General features: G+C 60.6%; 1 protein-coding gene across 1 annotated transcript in view; it reads right to left on the reverse strand.

The window, feature by feature from the left end:
• POLR1H (RNA polymerase I subunit H) overlaps positions 1 to 15,354 on the reverse strand; it is an 83,083-nt gene extending 67,729 nt beyond the window's left edge. The window contains exon 1 of the mRNA XM_053716332.1: positions 15,247 to 15,354. The gene's annotated coding sequence lies outside the window, so the exon portion shown is untranslated. The remainder of the gene's footprint in view (positions 1 to 15,246) is intronic.
• Between the last annotated feature and the right edge of the window lie 621 nt (positions 15,355 to 15,975).

Consider the following 15,975-nt stretch of genomic DNA (forward strand, 5'->3'; position numbering starts at 1 on the left):
ATGTCTCACGCGCACCCCTGCATGTTGTATGTCTCACGCGCACCCCTGCATGTTGTATGTCTCACGCGCACCCCTGCATGTTGTATGTCTCACGCGCACACCTGCATGCTGTATGTCACACGCGCACACCTGCCTGCTGTATGTCTCACGCGCACACCTGCCTGCTGTATGTCTCACGCGCACACCTGCCTGCTGTATGTCTCACGCGCACACCTGCATGCTGTATGTCTCACGCGCACACCTGCATGCTGTATGTCTCACGCGCACACCTGTTGTATGTCTCACGCGCACCCCTGCCTGCTGTATGTCTCACGCGCACACCTGTATGTCTCACGCGCACACCTGCATGTCTCACGCGCACACCTGCATGCTGTATGTCTCACGCGCACACCTGCATGCTGTATGTCTCACGCGCACACCTGCATGCTGTATGTCTCACGCGCACACCTGCATGCTGTATGTCTCACGCGCACACCTGCATACTGTATGTCTCACGCGCACACCTGCATGTCTCACGCGCACACCTGCATGCTGTATGTCTCACGCGCACACCTGCATGCTGTATGTCTCACGCGCACACCTGCATACTGTATGTCTCACGCGCACACCTGCATACTGTATGTCTCACGCGCACACCTGCCTGCTGTATGTCTCACGCGCACCCCTGCATGCTGTATGTCTCACGCGCACCCCTGCATGCTGTATGTCTCACGCGCACACCTGCATGCTGTATGTCTCACGCGCACACCTGCCTGCTGTATGTCTCACGCGCACACCTGCATGCTGTATGTCTCACGCGCACACCTGCATGCTGTATGTCTCACGCGCACACCTGCATGCTGTATGTCTCACGCGCACACCTGCATGCTGTATGTCTCACGCGCACACCTGCATGTCACACGCGCACACCTGCATGTCACACGCGCACACCTGCATGCTGTATGTCACACGCGCACACCTGCATGCTGTATGTCACACGCGCACACCTGCATGCTGTATGTCACACGCGCACACCTGCATGCTGTATGTCTCACGCGCACACCTGCCTGTTGTATGTCTCACGCGCACCCCTGCATGTTGTATGTCTCACGCGCACCCCTGCATGCTGTATGTCACACGCGCACACCTGCATGCTGTATGTCACACGCGCACACCTGCATGCTGTATGTCACACGCGCACACCTGCCTGTTGTATGTCTCACGCGCACCCCTGCATGTTGTATGTCTCACGCGCACCCCTGCATGTTGTATGTCTCACGCGCACACCTGCATGCTGTATGTCTCACGCGCACACCTGCATGCTGTATGTCTCACGCGCACACCTGCCTGCTGTATGTCTCACGCGCACACCTGCCTGCTGTATGTCTCACGCGCACACCTGCCTGCTGTATGTCTCACGCGCACACCGGCCTGCTGTATGTCTCACGCGCACACCTGCCTGCTGTATGTCTCACGCGCACACCGGCCTGCTGTATGTCTCACGCGCACACCGGCCTGCTGTATGTCTCACGCGCACACCTGCATGCTGTATGTCTCACGCGCACACCTGCATGCTGTATGTCTCACGCGCACACCTGCCTGCTGTATGTCTCACGCGCACACCTGCCTGCTGTATGTCTCACGCGCACACCTGCCTGCTGTATGTCTCACGCGCACACCTGCATGTCTCACGCGCACACCTGCATGCTGTATGTCTCACGCGCACACCTGCATGTCTCACGCGCACACCTGCCTGCTGTATGTCTCACGCGCACACCGGCCTGCTGTATGTCTCACGCGCACACCTGCCTGTTGTATGTCTCACGCGCACACCTGCATGCCGTATGTCTCACGCGCACACCTGCCTGTTGTATGTCTCACGCGCACCCCTGCATACTGTATGTCTCACGCGCACACCTGCCTGTTGTATGTCTCACGCGCACACCTGCCTGCTGTATGTCTCACGCGCACAACTGCATGCTGTATGTCTCACGCGCACACCTGCATGCCGTATGTCTCACGCGCACACCTGCATGCTGTATGTCTCACGCGCACACCTGCCTGCTGTATGTCTCACGCGCACACCTGCATGTTGTATGTCTCACGCGCACACCTGCATGTTGTATGTCTCACGCGCACACCTGCATACTGTATGTCTCACGCGCACACCTGCCTGCTGTATGTCTCACGCGCACACCTGCCTGCTGTATGTCTCACGCGCACACCTGCATGTTGTATGTCTCACGAGCACACCTGCCTGCTGTATGTCTCACGCGCACACCTGCCTGCTGTATGTCTCACGCGCACACCTGCATGTTGTATGTCTCACGAGCACACCTGCCTGCTGTATGTCTCACGCGCACACCTGCATGTTGTATGTCTCACGCGCACACCTGCATGTTGTATGTCTCACGCGCACACCTGCATACTGTATGTCTCACGCGCACACCTGCATACTGTATGTCTCACGCGCACACCTGCCTGCTGTATGTCTCACGCGCACACCTGCCTGCTGTATGTCTCACGCGCACACCTGCCTGCTGTATGTCTCACGCGCACACCTGCATGTCTCACGCGCACACCTGCATGCTGTATGTCTCACGCGCACACCTGCATGTCTCACGCGCACACCTGCCTGCTGTATGTCTCACGCGCACACCGGCCTGCTGTATGTCTCACGCGCACACCTGCCTGTTGTATGTCTCACGCGCACACCTGCATGCCGTATGTCTCACGCGCACACCTGCCTGTTGTATGTCTCACGCGCACCCCTGCATACTGTATGTCTCACGCGCACACCTGCCTGTTGTATGTCTCACGCGCACACCTGCCTGCTGTATGTCTCACGCGCACAACTGCATGCTGTATGTCTCACGCGCACACCTGCATGCCGTATGTCTCACGCGCACACCTGCATGCTGTATGTCTCACGCGCACACCTGCCTGCTGTATGTCTCACGCGCACACCTGCATGTTGTATGTCTCACGCGCACACCTGCATGTTGTATGTCTCACGCGCACACCTGCATACTGTATGTCTCACGCGCACACCTGCCTGCTGTATGTCTCACGCGCACACCTGCCTGCTGTATGTCTCACGCGCACACCTGCATGTTGTATGTCTCACGAGCACACCTGCCTGCTGTATGTCTCACGCGCACACCTGCCTGCTGTATGTCTCACGCGCACACCTGCATGTTGTATGTCTCACGAGCACACCTGCCTGCTGTATGTCTCACGCGCACACCTGCATGTTGTATGTCTCACGCGCACACCTGCATGTTGTATGTCTCACGCGCACACCTGCATACTGTATGTCTCACGCGCACACCTGCATACTGTATGTCTCACGCGCACACCTGCCTGCTGTATGTCTCACGCGCACACCTGCCTGCTGTATGTCTCACGCGCACACCTGCCTGCTGTATGTCTCACGTGCACACCTGCCTGCTGTATGTCTCACGCGCACACCTGCATGCTGTATGTCTCACGCGCACACCTGCATGCTTTATGTCTCACGCGCACACCTGCCTGCTGTATGTCTCACGCGCACACCTGCATGCTGTATGTCTCACGCGCACACCTGCATGCTGTATGTCTCACGCGCACACCTGTTGTATGTCTCACGCGCACACCTGCATGCTGTATGTCTCACGCGCACACCTGCCTGCTGTATGTCTCACGCGCACACCTGCATGCTGTATGTCTCACGCGCACACCTGCATGCTGTATGTCTCACGCGCACACCTGCATGTTGTATGTCTCACGCGCACACCTGTTGTATGTCTCACGCGCACACCTGCATGCTGTATGCCTCACGCGCACACCTGTTGTATGTCTCACGCGCACACCTGCATGTTGTATGTCTCACGCGCACACCTGTTGTATGTCTCACGCGCACACCTGCATGTTGTATGTCTCACGCGCACACCTGCATGCTGTATGTCTCACGCGCACACCTGCATGTTGTATGTCTCACGCGCACACCTGCATGTTGTATGTCTCACGCGCACACCTGTTGTATGTCTCACGCGCACACCTGCCTGTTGTATGTCTCACGCGCACACCTGCCTGCTGTATGTCTCACGCGCACACCGGCCTGCTGTATGTCTCACGCGCACACCTGCCTGCTGTATGTCTCACGCGCACACCGGCCTGCTGTATGTCTCACGCGCACACCGGCCTGCTGTATGTCTCACGCGCACACCTGCATGCTGTATGTCTCACGCGCACACCTGCATGCTGTATGTCTCACGCGCACACCTGCCTGCTGTATGTCTCACGCGCACACCTGTCTGCTGTATGTCTCACGCGCACACCTGCCTGCTGTATGTCTCACGCGCACACCTGCATGTCTCACGCGCACACCTGCATGCTGTATGTCTCACGCGCACACCTGCATGTCTCACGCGCACACCTGCCTGCTGTATGTCTCACGCGCACACCGGCCTGCTGTATGTCTCACGCGCACACCTGCCTGTTGTATGTCTCACGCGCACACCTGCCTGTTGTATGTCTCACGCGCACACCTGCATGCTGTATGTCTCACGCGCACACCTGCATGTTGTATGTCTCACGCGCACACCTGTTGTATGTCTCACGCGCACACCTGCATGCTGTATGTCTCACGCGCACACCTGTTGTATGTCTCACGCGCACACCTGCATGTTGTATGTCTCACGCGCACACCTGCATGCTGTATGTCTCACGCGCACACCTGCATGTTGTATGTCTCACGCGCACACCTGCATGTTGTATGTCTCACGCGCACACCTGTTGTATGTCTCACGCGCACACCTGCCTGTTGTATGTCTCACGCGCACACCTGCCTGTTGTATGTCTCACGCGCACACCTGCCTGCTGTATGTCTCACGCGCACACCGGCCTGCTGTATGTCTCACGCGCACACCTGCCTGCTGTATGTCTCACGCGCACACCGGCCTGCTGTATGTCTCACGCGCACACCGGCCTGCTGTATGTCTCACGCGCACACCTGCATGCTGTATGTCTCACGCGCACACCTGCATGCTGTATGTCTCACGCGCACACCTGCCTGCTGTATGTCTCACGCGCACACCTGCCTGCTGTATGTCTCACGCGCACACCTGCCTGCTGTATGTCTCACGCGCACACCTGCATGTCTCACGCGCACACCTGCATGCTGTATGTCTCACGCGCACACCTGCATGTCTCACGCGCACACCTGCCTGCTGTATGTCTCACGCGCACACCGGCCTGCTGTATGTCTCACGCGCACCCCTGCATACTGTATGTCTCACGCGCACACCTGCCTGTTGTATGTCTCACGTGCACACCTGCCTGCTGTATGTCTCACGCGCACAACTGCATGCTGTATGTCTCACGCGCACACCTGCATGCCGTATGTCTCACGCGCACACCTGCCTGCCGTATGTCTCACGCGCACACCTGCCTGCCGTATGTCTCACGCGCACACCTGCATGCTGTATGTCTCACGCGCACACCTGCATGCTGTATGTCTCACGCGCACACCTGCCTGCTGTATGTCTCACGCGCACACCTGCCTGCTGTATGTCTCACGCGCACAACTGCATGCTGTATGTCTCACGCGCACACCGGCATGCTGTATGTCTCACGCGCACACCTGCATGCTGTATGTCTCACGCGCACACCTGCATGCTGTATGTCTCACGCGCACACCTGCATGCTGTATGTCTCACGCGCACACCTGTATGTCTCACGCGCACACCTGTATGTCTCACGCGCACACCTGCCTGCTGTATGTCTCACGCGCACACCTGCATGCTGTATGTCTCACGCGCACACCTGCATGCTGTATGTCTCACGCGCACACCTGCCTGCTGTATGTCTCACGCGCACACCGGCATGCTGTATGTCTCACGCGCACACCTGCCTGCTGTATGTCTCACGCGCACACCGGCATGCTGTATGTCTCACGCGCACACCTGCATGCTGTATGTCTCACGCGCACCCCTGCCTGCTGTATGTCTCACGCGCACACCGGCATGCTGTATGTCTCACGCGCACACCTGCCTGCTGTATGTCTCACGCGCACACCTGCCTGCTGTATGTCTCACGCGCACACCTGCCTGCTGTATGTCTCACGCGCACACCTGCCTGCTGTATGTCTCACGCGCACACCGGCATGCTGTATGTCTCACGCGCACACCTGCCTGCTGTATGTCTCACGCGCACACCTGCCTGCTGTATGTCTCACGCGCACACCTGCCTGCTGTATGTCTCACGCGCACACCTGCATGCTGTATGTCTCACGCGCACACCTGCATGCTGTATGTCTCACGCGCACACCTGCATGCTGTATGTCTCACGCGCGCACACCTGCCTGCTGTATGTCTCACGCGCGCACACCTGCCTGCTGTATGTCTCACGCGCGCACCTGCCTGCTGTATGTCTCACGCGCGCACCTGCCTGCTGTATGTCTCACGCGCGCACCTGCCTGCTGTATGTCTCAGGCGCGCACACCTGCCTGCTGTATGTCTCAGGCGCGCACACCTGCCTGCTGTATGTCTCACGCGCGCACACCTGCCTGCTGTATGTCTCACGCGCACACCTGCCTGCTGTATGGCTCACGCGCGCACCTGCATGCTGTATGGCTCAACGCGCGCACCTGCATGCTGTATGGCCTCACTGCGCGCACCCTGCATGCTGTATGGCTCGCGCGCGCACCTGCATGCTGTATGGCTCGCGCGCGCACCTGCATGCTGTATGGCTCGCGCGCGCACCTGCATGCTGTATGGCTCGCGCGCGCACCTGCATGCTGTATGGCTCGCGCGCGCACCTGCATGCTGTATGGCTCACGCGCGCACCTGCATGCTGTATGGCTCACGCGCGCACCTGCATGCTGTATGGCTCACGCGCGCACCTGCATGCTGTATGGCTCACGCGCGCACCTGCATGCTGTATGGCTCACGCGCGCACCTGCATGCTGTATGGCTCACGCGCGCACCTGCATGCTGGTATGGCTCACGCGTAGCACCTGCATGCTGTATGGCTCACGCGCGCACCTGCATGCTGTATGGCTCACGCGCGCACCTGCATGCTGTATGGCTCACGCGCGCACCTGCATGCTGTATGGCTCTCGCGCGCACCTGCATGCTGTATGGCTCACGCGCGCATGCTGTATGGCTCACGCGCACACCTGTATGTCACACGCGCACCCCTGCATGCTGTATGTCTCACGCGCACACCTGCATGCTGTATGTCTCACGCGCACACCTGCCTGCTGTATGTCTCACGCGCACACCTGCATGCTGTATGTCTCACGCGCACACCTGCATGCTGTATGTCACACGCGCACACCTGCATGCTGTATGTCTCACGCGCACACCTGCCTGCTGTATGTCTCACGCGCACACCTGCCTGCTGTATGTCTCACGCGCACACCTGCATGCTGTATGTCTCACGCGCACACCTGCCTGCTGTATGTCTCACGCGCACACCTGCCTGCTGTATGTCTCACGCGCACACCTGCATGCCGTATGTCTCACGCGCACACCTGCATGCCGTATGTCTCACGCGCACACCTGCATGCCGTATGTCTCACGCGCACACCTGCATGCCGTATGTCTCACGCGCACACCTGCATGCCGTATGTCTCACGCGCACACCTGCATGCCGTATGTCACACGCGCACACCTGCATGCCGTATGTCACACGCGCACACCTGCATGCCGTATGTCACACGCGCACACCTGCATGCTGTATGTCTCACGCGCACACCTGCATGTTGTATGTCTCACGCGCACACCTGCATGTTGTATGTCACACGCGCGCACCTGCATGCTGTATGTCTCACGCGCGCACCTGCATGCTGTATGTCTCACGCGCGCACCTGCATGCTGTATGTCTCACGCGCACACCTGCATGCTGTATGTCTCACGCGCACACCTGCATGCTGTATGTCTCACGCGCACACCTGCATGCTGTATGTCTCACGCGCACACCTGCATGCTGTATGTCTCACGCGCACACCTGCCTGCTGTATGTCTCACGCGCACACCTGCCTGTTGTATGTCACACGCGCACACCTGCCTGCTGTATGTCTCACGCGCACACCTGCATGCTGTATGTCTCACGCGCACACCTGCATGCTGTATGTCTCACGCGCACACCTGTATGTCACACGCGCACACCTGCATGCTGTATGTCTCACGCGCACACCTGCATGCTGTATGTCTCACGCGCACACCTGCATGCTGTATGTCTCACGCGCACACCTGCATGCTGTATGTCTCACGCGCACACCTGCCTGCTGTATGTCTCACGCGCACACCTGCATGCTGTATGTCTCACGCGCACACCTGCATGCTGTATGTCTCACGCGCACCCCTGCATGCTGTATGTCTCACGCGCACACCTGCCTGCTGTATGTCTCACGCGCACACCTGCATGCTGTATGTCTCACGCGCACACCGGCATGCTGTATGTCTCACGCGCACCCCCTGCATGCTGTATGTCTCACGCGCACACCTGCATGCTGTATGTCTCACGCGCACACCTGTATGTCTCACGCGCACACCTGCCTGCTGTATGTCTCACGCGCACACCTGTATGTCTCACGCGCACACCTGCCTGCTGTATGTCTCACGCGCACACCGGCATGCTGTATGTCTCACGCGCACACCTGCATACTGTATGTCTCACGCGCACACCTGCCTGCTGTATGTCTCACGCGCACACCTGCATGCTGTATGTCTCACGCGCACACCGGCATGCTGTATGTCTCACGCGCACACCTGCCTGCTGTATGTCTCACGCGCACACCTGCCTGCTGTATGTCTCACGCGCACACCTGCATGCTGTATGTCTCACGCGCACACCTGCCTGCTGTATGTCTCACGCGCACACCTGTATGTCTCACGCGCACACCTGTATGTCTCACGCGCACACCTGCCTGCTGTATGTCTCACGCGCACACCTGCATGCTGTATGTCTCACGCGCACACCTGTATGTCTCACGCGCACACCTGTATGTCTCACGCGCACACCTGCATGTCTCACGCGCACACCTGCATGTCTCACGCGCACACCTGCATGTCTCACGCGCACACCTGTATGTCTCACGCGCACACCTGCATGCTGTATGTCTCACGCGCACACCTGCATGCTGTATGTCTCACGCGCACACCGGCATGCTGTATGTCTCACGCGCACACCTGCATACTGTATGTCTCACGCGCACACCTGCATGCCGTATGTCTCACGCGCACACCTGCATGCCGTATGTCTCACGCGCACACCTGCATACCGTATGTCTCACGCGCACACCGGCATGCTGTATGTCTCACGCGCACACCTGCATACTGTATGTCTCACGCGCACACCTGCCTGCTGTATGTCTCACGCGCACACCTGCATGCTGTATGTCTCACGCGCACACCTGTATGTCTCACGCGCACACCTGTATGTCTCACGCGCACACCTGCATGCTGTATGTCTCACGCGCACACCTGCATGCTGTATGTCTCACGCGCACACCGGCATGCTGTATGTCTCACGCGCACACCTGCATACTGTATGTCTCACGCGCACACCTGCATACTGTATGTCTCACGCGCACACCTGTATGTCTCACGCGCACACCTGTATGTCTCACGCGCACACCTGCATGCTGTATGTCTCACGCGCACACCTGCATGCTGTATGTCTCACGCGCACACCGGCATGCTGTATGTCTCACGCGCACACCTGCCTGCTGTATGTCTCACGCGCACACCTGCATGTCTCACGCGCACACCTGCATGTCTCACGCGCACACCTGCATGTCTCACGCGCGCACCGGCCTGCTGTATGTCTCACGCGCGCACCTGCCTGCTGTATGTCTCACGCGCGCACCTGCATGCTGTATGTCTCACGCGCGCACCTGCCTGCTGTATGTCTCACGCGCGCACACCTGCCTGCTGTATGTCTCACGCGCGCACCTGCCTGCTGTATGTCTCACGCGCACACCTGCATGCTGTATGTCTCACGCGCACACCTGCCTGCTGTATGTCTCACTCGCACACCTGCATGCTGTATGTCTCACGCGCACACCTGCATGCTGTATGTCTCACGCGCACACCTGCCTGCTGTATGTCTCACGCGCACACCTGCCTGCTGTATGTCTCACGCGCACACCTGCATGTCTCACGCGCACACCTGCCTGCTGTATGTCTCACGCGCACACCTGCATGTCTCACGCGCACACCTGCATGTCTCACGCGCGCACCGGCCTGCCGTATGTCTCACGCGCGCACCGGCATGCCGTATGGCTCACGCGCGCACCGGCATGCCGTATGGCTCACGCGCGCACCTGCCTGCCGTATGGCTCACGCGCGCACCTGCCTGCCGTATGGCTCACGCGCGCACCTGCATGCCGTATGGCTCACGCGCGCACCTGCCTGCCGTATGGCTCACGCGCGCACCTGCCTGCCGTATGGCTCACGCGCGCACCTGCATGCCGTATGGCTCACGCGCGCACCTGCATGCCGTATGGCTCACGCGCGCACCTGCATGCCGTATGGCTCACGCGCGCACCTGCATGCCGTATGGCTCACGCGCGCACCTGCATGCCGTATGGCTCACGCGCGCACCTGCATGCCGTATGGCTCACGCGCGCACCTGCATGCCGTATGGCTCACGCGCGCACCTGCATGCCGTATGGCTCACGCGCGCACCTGCATGCCGAATGGCTCACGCGCGCACCTGCATGCCTGATGGCTCACGCGCGCACCTGCATGCCGTATGGCTCACGCGCGCACCTGCATGCCGTATGTCTCACGCGCGCACCTGCATGCTGTATGGCTCACGCGCGCACCTGCATGCTGTATGGCTCACGCGCGCACCTGCATGCCGTATGGCTCACGCGCGCACCTGCATGCCGTATGGCTCACGCGCGCACCTGCATGCTGTATGGCTCACGCGCGCACCTGCATGCAGTATGGCTCACGCGCGCACCTGCATGCCGTATGGCTCACGCGCGCACCTGCATGCCGTATGGCTCACGCGCGCACCTGCATGCCGTATGGCTCACGCGCGCACCTGCATGCTGTATGGCTCACGCGCGCACCTGCATGCCGTATGGCTCACGCGCGCACCTGCATGCCGTATGGCTCACGCGCGCACCTGCATGCCGTATGGCTCACGCGCGCACCTGCATGCTGTATGGCTCACGCGCGCACCTGCATGCTGTATGGCTCACGCGCGCACCTGCATGCTGTATGGCTCACGCGCGCACCTGCATGCTGTATGGCTCACGCGCGCACCTGCATGCTGTATGGCTCACGCGCGCACCTGCCTGCTGTATGGCTCACGCGCGCACCTGCATGCTGTATGGCTCACGCGCGCACCTGCATGCTGTATGGCTCACGCGCGCACCTGCATGCTGTATGGCTCACGCGCGCACCTGCATGCTGTATGGCTCACGCGCGCACCTGCATGCTGTATGGCTCACGCGCGCACCTGCATGCTGTATGGCTCACGCGCGCACCTGCATGCTGTATGGCTCACGCGCGCACCTGCATGCTGTATGGCTCACGCGCGCACCTGCATGCCTGTATGGCTCACGCGCGCACCTGCATGCTGTATGGCTCACGCGCGCACCTGCATGCTGTATGGCTCACGCGCGCACCTGCATGCTGTATGTCTCACGCGCGCACCTGCATGCTGTATGGCTCACGCGCGCACCTGCATGCCGTATGGCTCACGCGCGCACCTGCATGCCGTATGGCTCACGCGCGCACCTGCATGCCGTATGGCTCACGCGCGCACCTGCATGCCGTATGGCTCACGCGCGCACCTGCATGCCGTATGGCTCACGCGCGCACCTGCATGCCGTATGGCTCACGCGCGCACCTGCATGCCGTATGGCTCACGCGCGCACCTGCATGCCGTATGGCTCACGCGCGCACCTGCATGCCGTATGGCTCACGCGCGCACCTGCATGCCGTATGGCTCACGCGCGCACCTGCATGCCGTATGGCTCACGCGCGCACCTGCATGCCGTATGGCTCACGCGCGCACCTGCATGCCGTATGGCTCACGCGCGCACCTGCATGCCGTATGGCTCACGCGCGCACCTGCATGCCGTATGGCTCACGCGCGCACCTGCATGCCGTATGGCTCACGCGCGCACCTGCATGCCGTATGGCTCACGCGCGCACCTGCATGCCGTATGGCTCACGCGCGCACCTGCATGCCGTATGGCTCACGCGCGCACCTGCATGCCGTATGGCTCACGCGCGCACCTGCATGCCGTATGGCTCACGCGCGCACCTGCATGCCGTATGGCTCACGCGCGCACCTGCATGCCGTATGGCTCACGCGCGCACCTGCATGCCGTATGGCTCACGCGCGCACCTGCATGCCGTATGGCTCACGCGCGCACCTGCATGCCGTATGGCTCACGCGCGCACCTGCATGCCGTATGGCTCACGCGCGCACCTGCATGCCGTATGGCTCACGCGCGCACCTGCATGCCGTATGGCTCACGCGCGCACCTGCATGCCGTATGGCTCACGCGCGCACCTGCATGCCGTATGGCTCACGCGCGCACCTGCATGCCGTATGGCTCACGCGCGCACCTGCATGCCGTATGGCTCACGCGCGCACCTGCATGCCGTATGGCTCACGCGCGCACCTGCATGCCGTATGGCTCACGCGCGCACCTGCATGCCGTATGGCTCACGCGCGCACCTGCATGCCGTATGGCTCACGCGCGCACCTGCATGCCGTATGGCTCACGCGCGCACCTGCATGCCGTATGGCTCACGCGCGCACCTGCATGCCGTATGGCTCACGCGCGCACCTGCATGCCGTATGGCTCACGCGCGCACCTGCATGCCGTATGGCTCACGCGCGCACCTGCATGCCGTATGGCTCACGCGCGCACCTGCATGCCGTATGGCTCACGCGCGCACCTGCATGCCGTATGGCTCACGCGCGCACCTGCATGCCGTATGGCTCACGCGCGCACCTGCATGCCGTATGGCTCACGCGCGCACCTGCATGCCGTATGGCTCACGCGCGCACCTGCATGCCGTATGGCTCACGCGCGCACCTGCATGCCGTATGGCTCACGCGCGCACCTGCATGCCGTATGGCTCACGCGCGCACCTGCATGCCGTATGGCTCACGCGCGCACCTGCATGCCGTATGGCTCACGCGCGCACCTGCATGCCGTATGGCTCACGCGCGCACCGGCATGCCGTATGGCTCACGCGCGCACCTGCATGCCGTATGGCTCACGCGCGCACCTGCATGGCGTATGGCTCACCGCGCGCACCTGCATGCCGTATGGCTCACGCGCGCACCTGCATGCCGTATGGCTCACGCGCGCACCTGCATGCCGTATGGCTCACGCGCGCACCTGCATGCCGTATGGCTCACGCGCGCACCTGCATGCCGTATGGCTCACGCGCGCACCTGCATGCCGTATGGCTCACGCGCGCACCTGCATGCCGTATGGCTCACGCGCGCACCCTGCATGCCGTATGGCTCACGCGCGCACCTGCATGCCGTATGGCTCACGCGCGCACCTGCATGCCGTATGGCTCACGCGCGCACCTGCATGCCGTATGGCTCACGCGCGCACCTGCATGCCGTATGGCTCACGCGCGCACCTGCATGCCGTATGGCTCACGCGCGCACCTGCATGCCGTATGGCTCACGCGCGCACCTGCATGCCGTATGGCTCACGCGCGCACCTGCATGCCGTATGGCCTCACGCGCGCAACCTGCATGCCGTATGGCTCACGCGCGCACCTGCATGCCGTATGGCTCACGCGCGCACCTGCATGCCGTATGGCTCCGCGGCGCACCTGCATGCCGTGATGGCTCACGCGCGCACCTGCATGCCGTATGGCTCCACGCGCGCAACCTGCATGCCGTATGGCTCACGCGCGCACCTGCATGCCGTATGGCTCACGCGCGCCACTGCTGCCGTATGGCTCACGCGCGCACCTGCATGCCGTATGGCCTCACGCGAGCACCTGCATGCCGTATGGCTCACGCGCGCCACCTGCATGCCGTATGGCTCACGCGCGCACCTGCATGCCGTATGGCTCACGCGAGCAACCTGCATGCCGTATGGCTCACGCGCGCCACCTGCATGCCGTATGGCTCACGCGCGCACCTGCATGCCGTATGGCTCACGCGCGCACCTGCATGCCGTATGGCTCACGCGCGCACCTGCATGCCGTATGGCTCACGCGCGCACCTGCATGCCGTATGGCTCACGCGCGCACCTGCATGCCGTATGGCTCACGCGCGCACCTGCATGCCGTATGGCTCACGCGCGCACCTGCATGCCGTATGGCTCACGCGCGCACCTGCATGCCGTATGGCTCACGCGCGCACCTGCATGCCGTATGGCTCACGCGCGCACCTGCATGCCGTATGGCTCACGCGCGCACCTGCATGCCGTATGGCTCACGCGCGCACCTGCATGCCGTATGGCTCACGCGCGCACCTGCATGCCGTATGGCTCACGCGCGCACCTGCATGCCGTATGGCTCACGCGCGCACCTGCATGCCGTATGGCTCACGCGCGCACCTGCATGCCGTATGGCTCACGCGCGCACCTGCATGCCGTATGGCTCACGCGCGCACCTGCATGCCGTATGGCTCACGCGCGCACCTGCATGCCACACGCGCACCCCTGCATGCTGTATGTCTCACGCGCACACCTGCATGCTGTATGTCTCACGCGCACACCTGCATGCTGTATGTCTCACGCGCACACCTGTATGTCACACGCGCACACCTGCATGCTGTATGTCTCACGCGCACACCTGTATGTCACACGCGCACACCTGCATGCTGTATGTCTCACGCGCACACCTGTATGTCACACGCGCACACCTGCATGCTGTATGTCTCACGCGCACACCTGTATGTCACACGCGCACACCTGCATGCTGTATGTCTCACGCGCACACCTGTATGTCACACGCGCACACCTGCATGCTGTATGTCACACGCGCACACCTGCATGCTGTATGTCTCACGCGCACACCTGCATGCTGTATGTCTCACGCGCACACCTGCCTGCTGTATGTCTCACGCGCACACCTGCATGCTGTATGTCTCACGCGCACACCTGCATGCTGTATGTCTCACGCGCACCCCTGCATGCTGTATGTCTCACGCGCACACCTGCCTGCTGTATGTCTCACGCGCACACCTGCATGCTGTATGTCTCACGCGCACACCTGCCTGCTGTATGTCTCACGCGCACACCGGCATGCTGTATGTCTCACGCGCACCTACCTGTCTCCGCTCAGTGGGTTTATGTTGCTGTATTAAACGCACGTGTTTTTGGAAGCAGCCATAGAGACTGATTGTACCGGTGGTCACAGCGCCACCTACAGGCGGGAGGTCAGACCTACGGGTCAATCTCGCTGTAATTATTATTCTCCGTTCTATTCTTTATTTTATATAGACAGCTGCTCAGCATCCAATCATAGCACTGTGTATACGTCCGTATGGCAGCCCATTGGCTGCTGCTCAGGTGCTTTGTATAAAATCATTTTAGGGTTTAGGTCTTTACAACATTTGTGCATTTACATTAAAGGGACATTAACTGCTCTTTGTCTTCCCCTGAGCAGTATTTAGTTAATACCTGTAAAGGAGTTAAATGCATAAACTGCCACCCCTGTCCTCCACTCATTATCAGACATATAAAGATACTGTTTAAAGCTAAAATAAAATGTTCTAAGAAACTGTTGGTGCTCAGTACTTGCAATCTGTTGTAGCTACCATCCATGCAGGCCTTTAACTATATGTTTAACCCTTGAGACCAAGAACACAAACTGCTCACAGCTAGAAAACATAAATATATACTGCTAATGGCTAGAGACCAGGAACTAATAAAGAGCAGAGACCATAAACACAAGCCTGCTGGCAGCAGGAGACCAAGAACACAGGCTGTTTATGTCTGTAGACCAGGAGCACAGCCTGCTGATGTCTGAGACCAGGAGCACAGCCTGCTGATGTCTG

The sequence above is a fragment of the Bombina bombina genome, chromosome 6 (genome assembly GCF_027579735.1).
Source record: "Bombina bombina isolate aBomBom1 chromosome 6, aBomBom1.pri, whole genome shotgun sequence".
Lineage (NCBI taxonomy): Eukaryota > Metazoa > Chordata > Amphibia > Anura > Bombinatoridae > Bombina > Bombina bombina.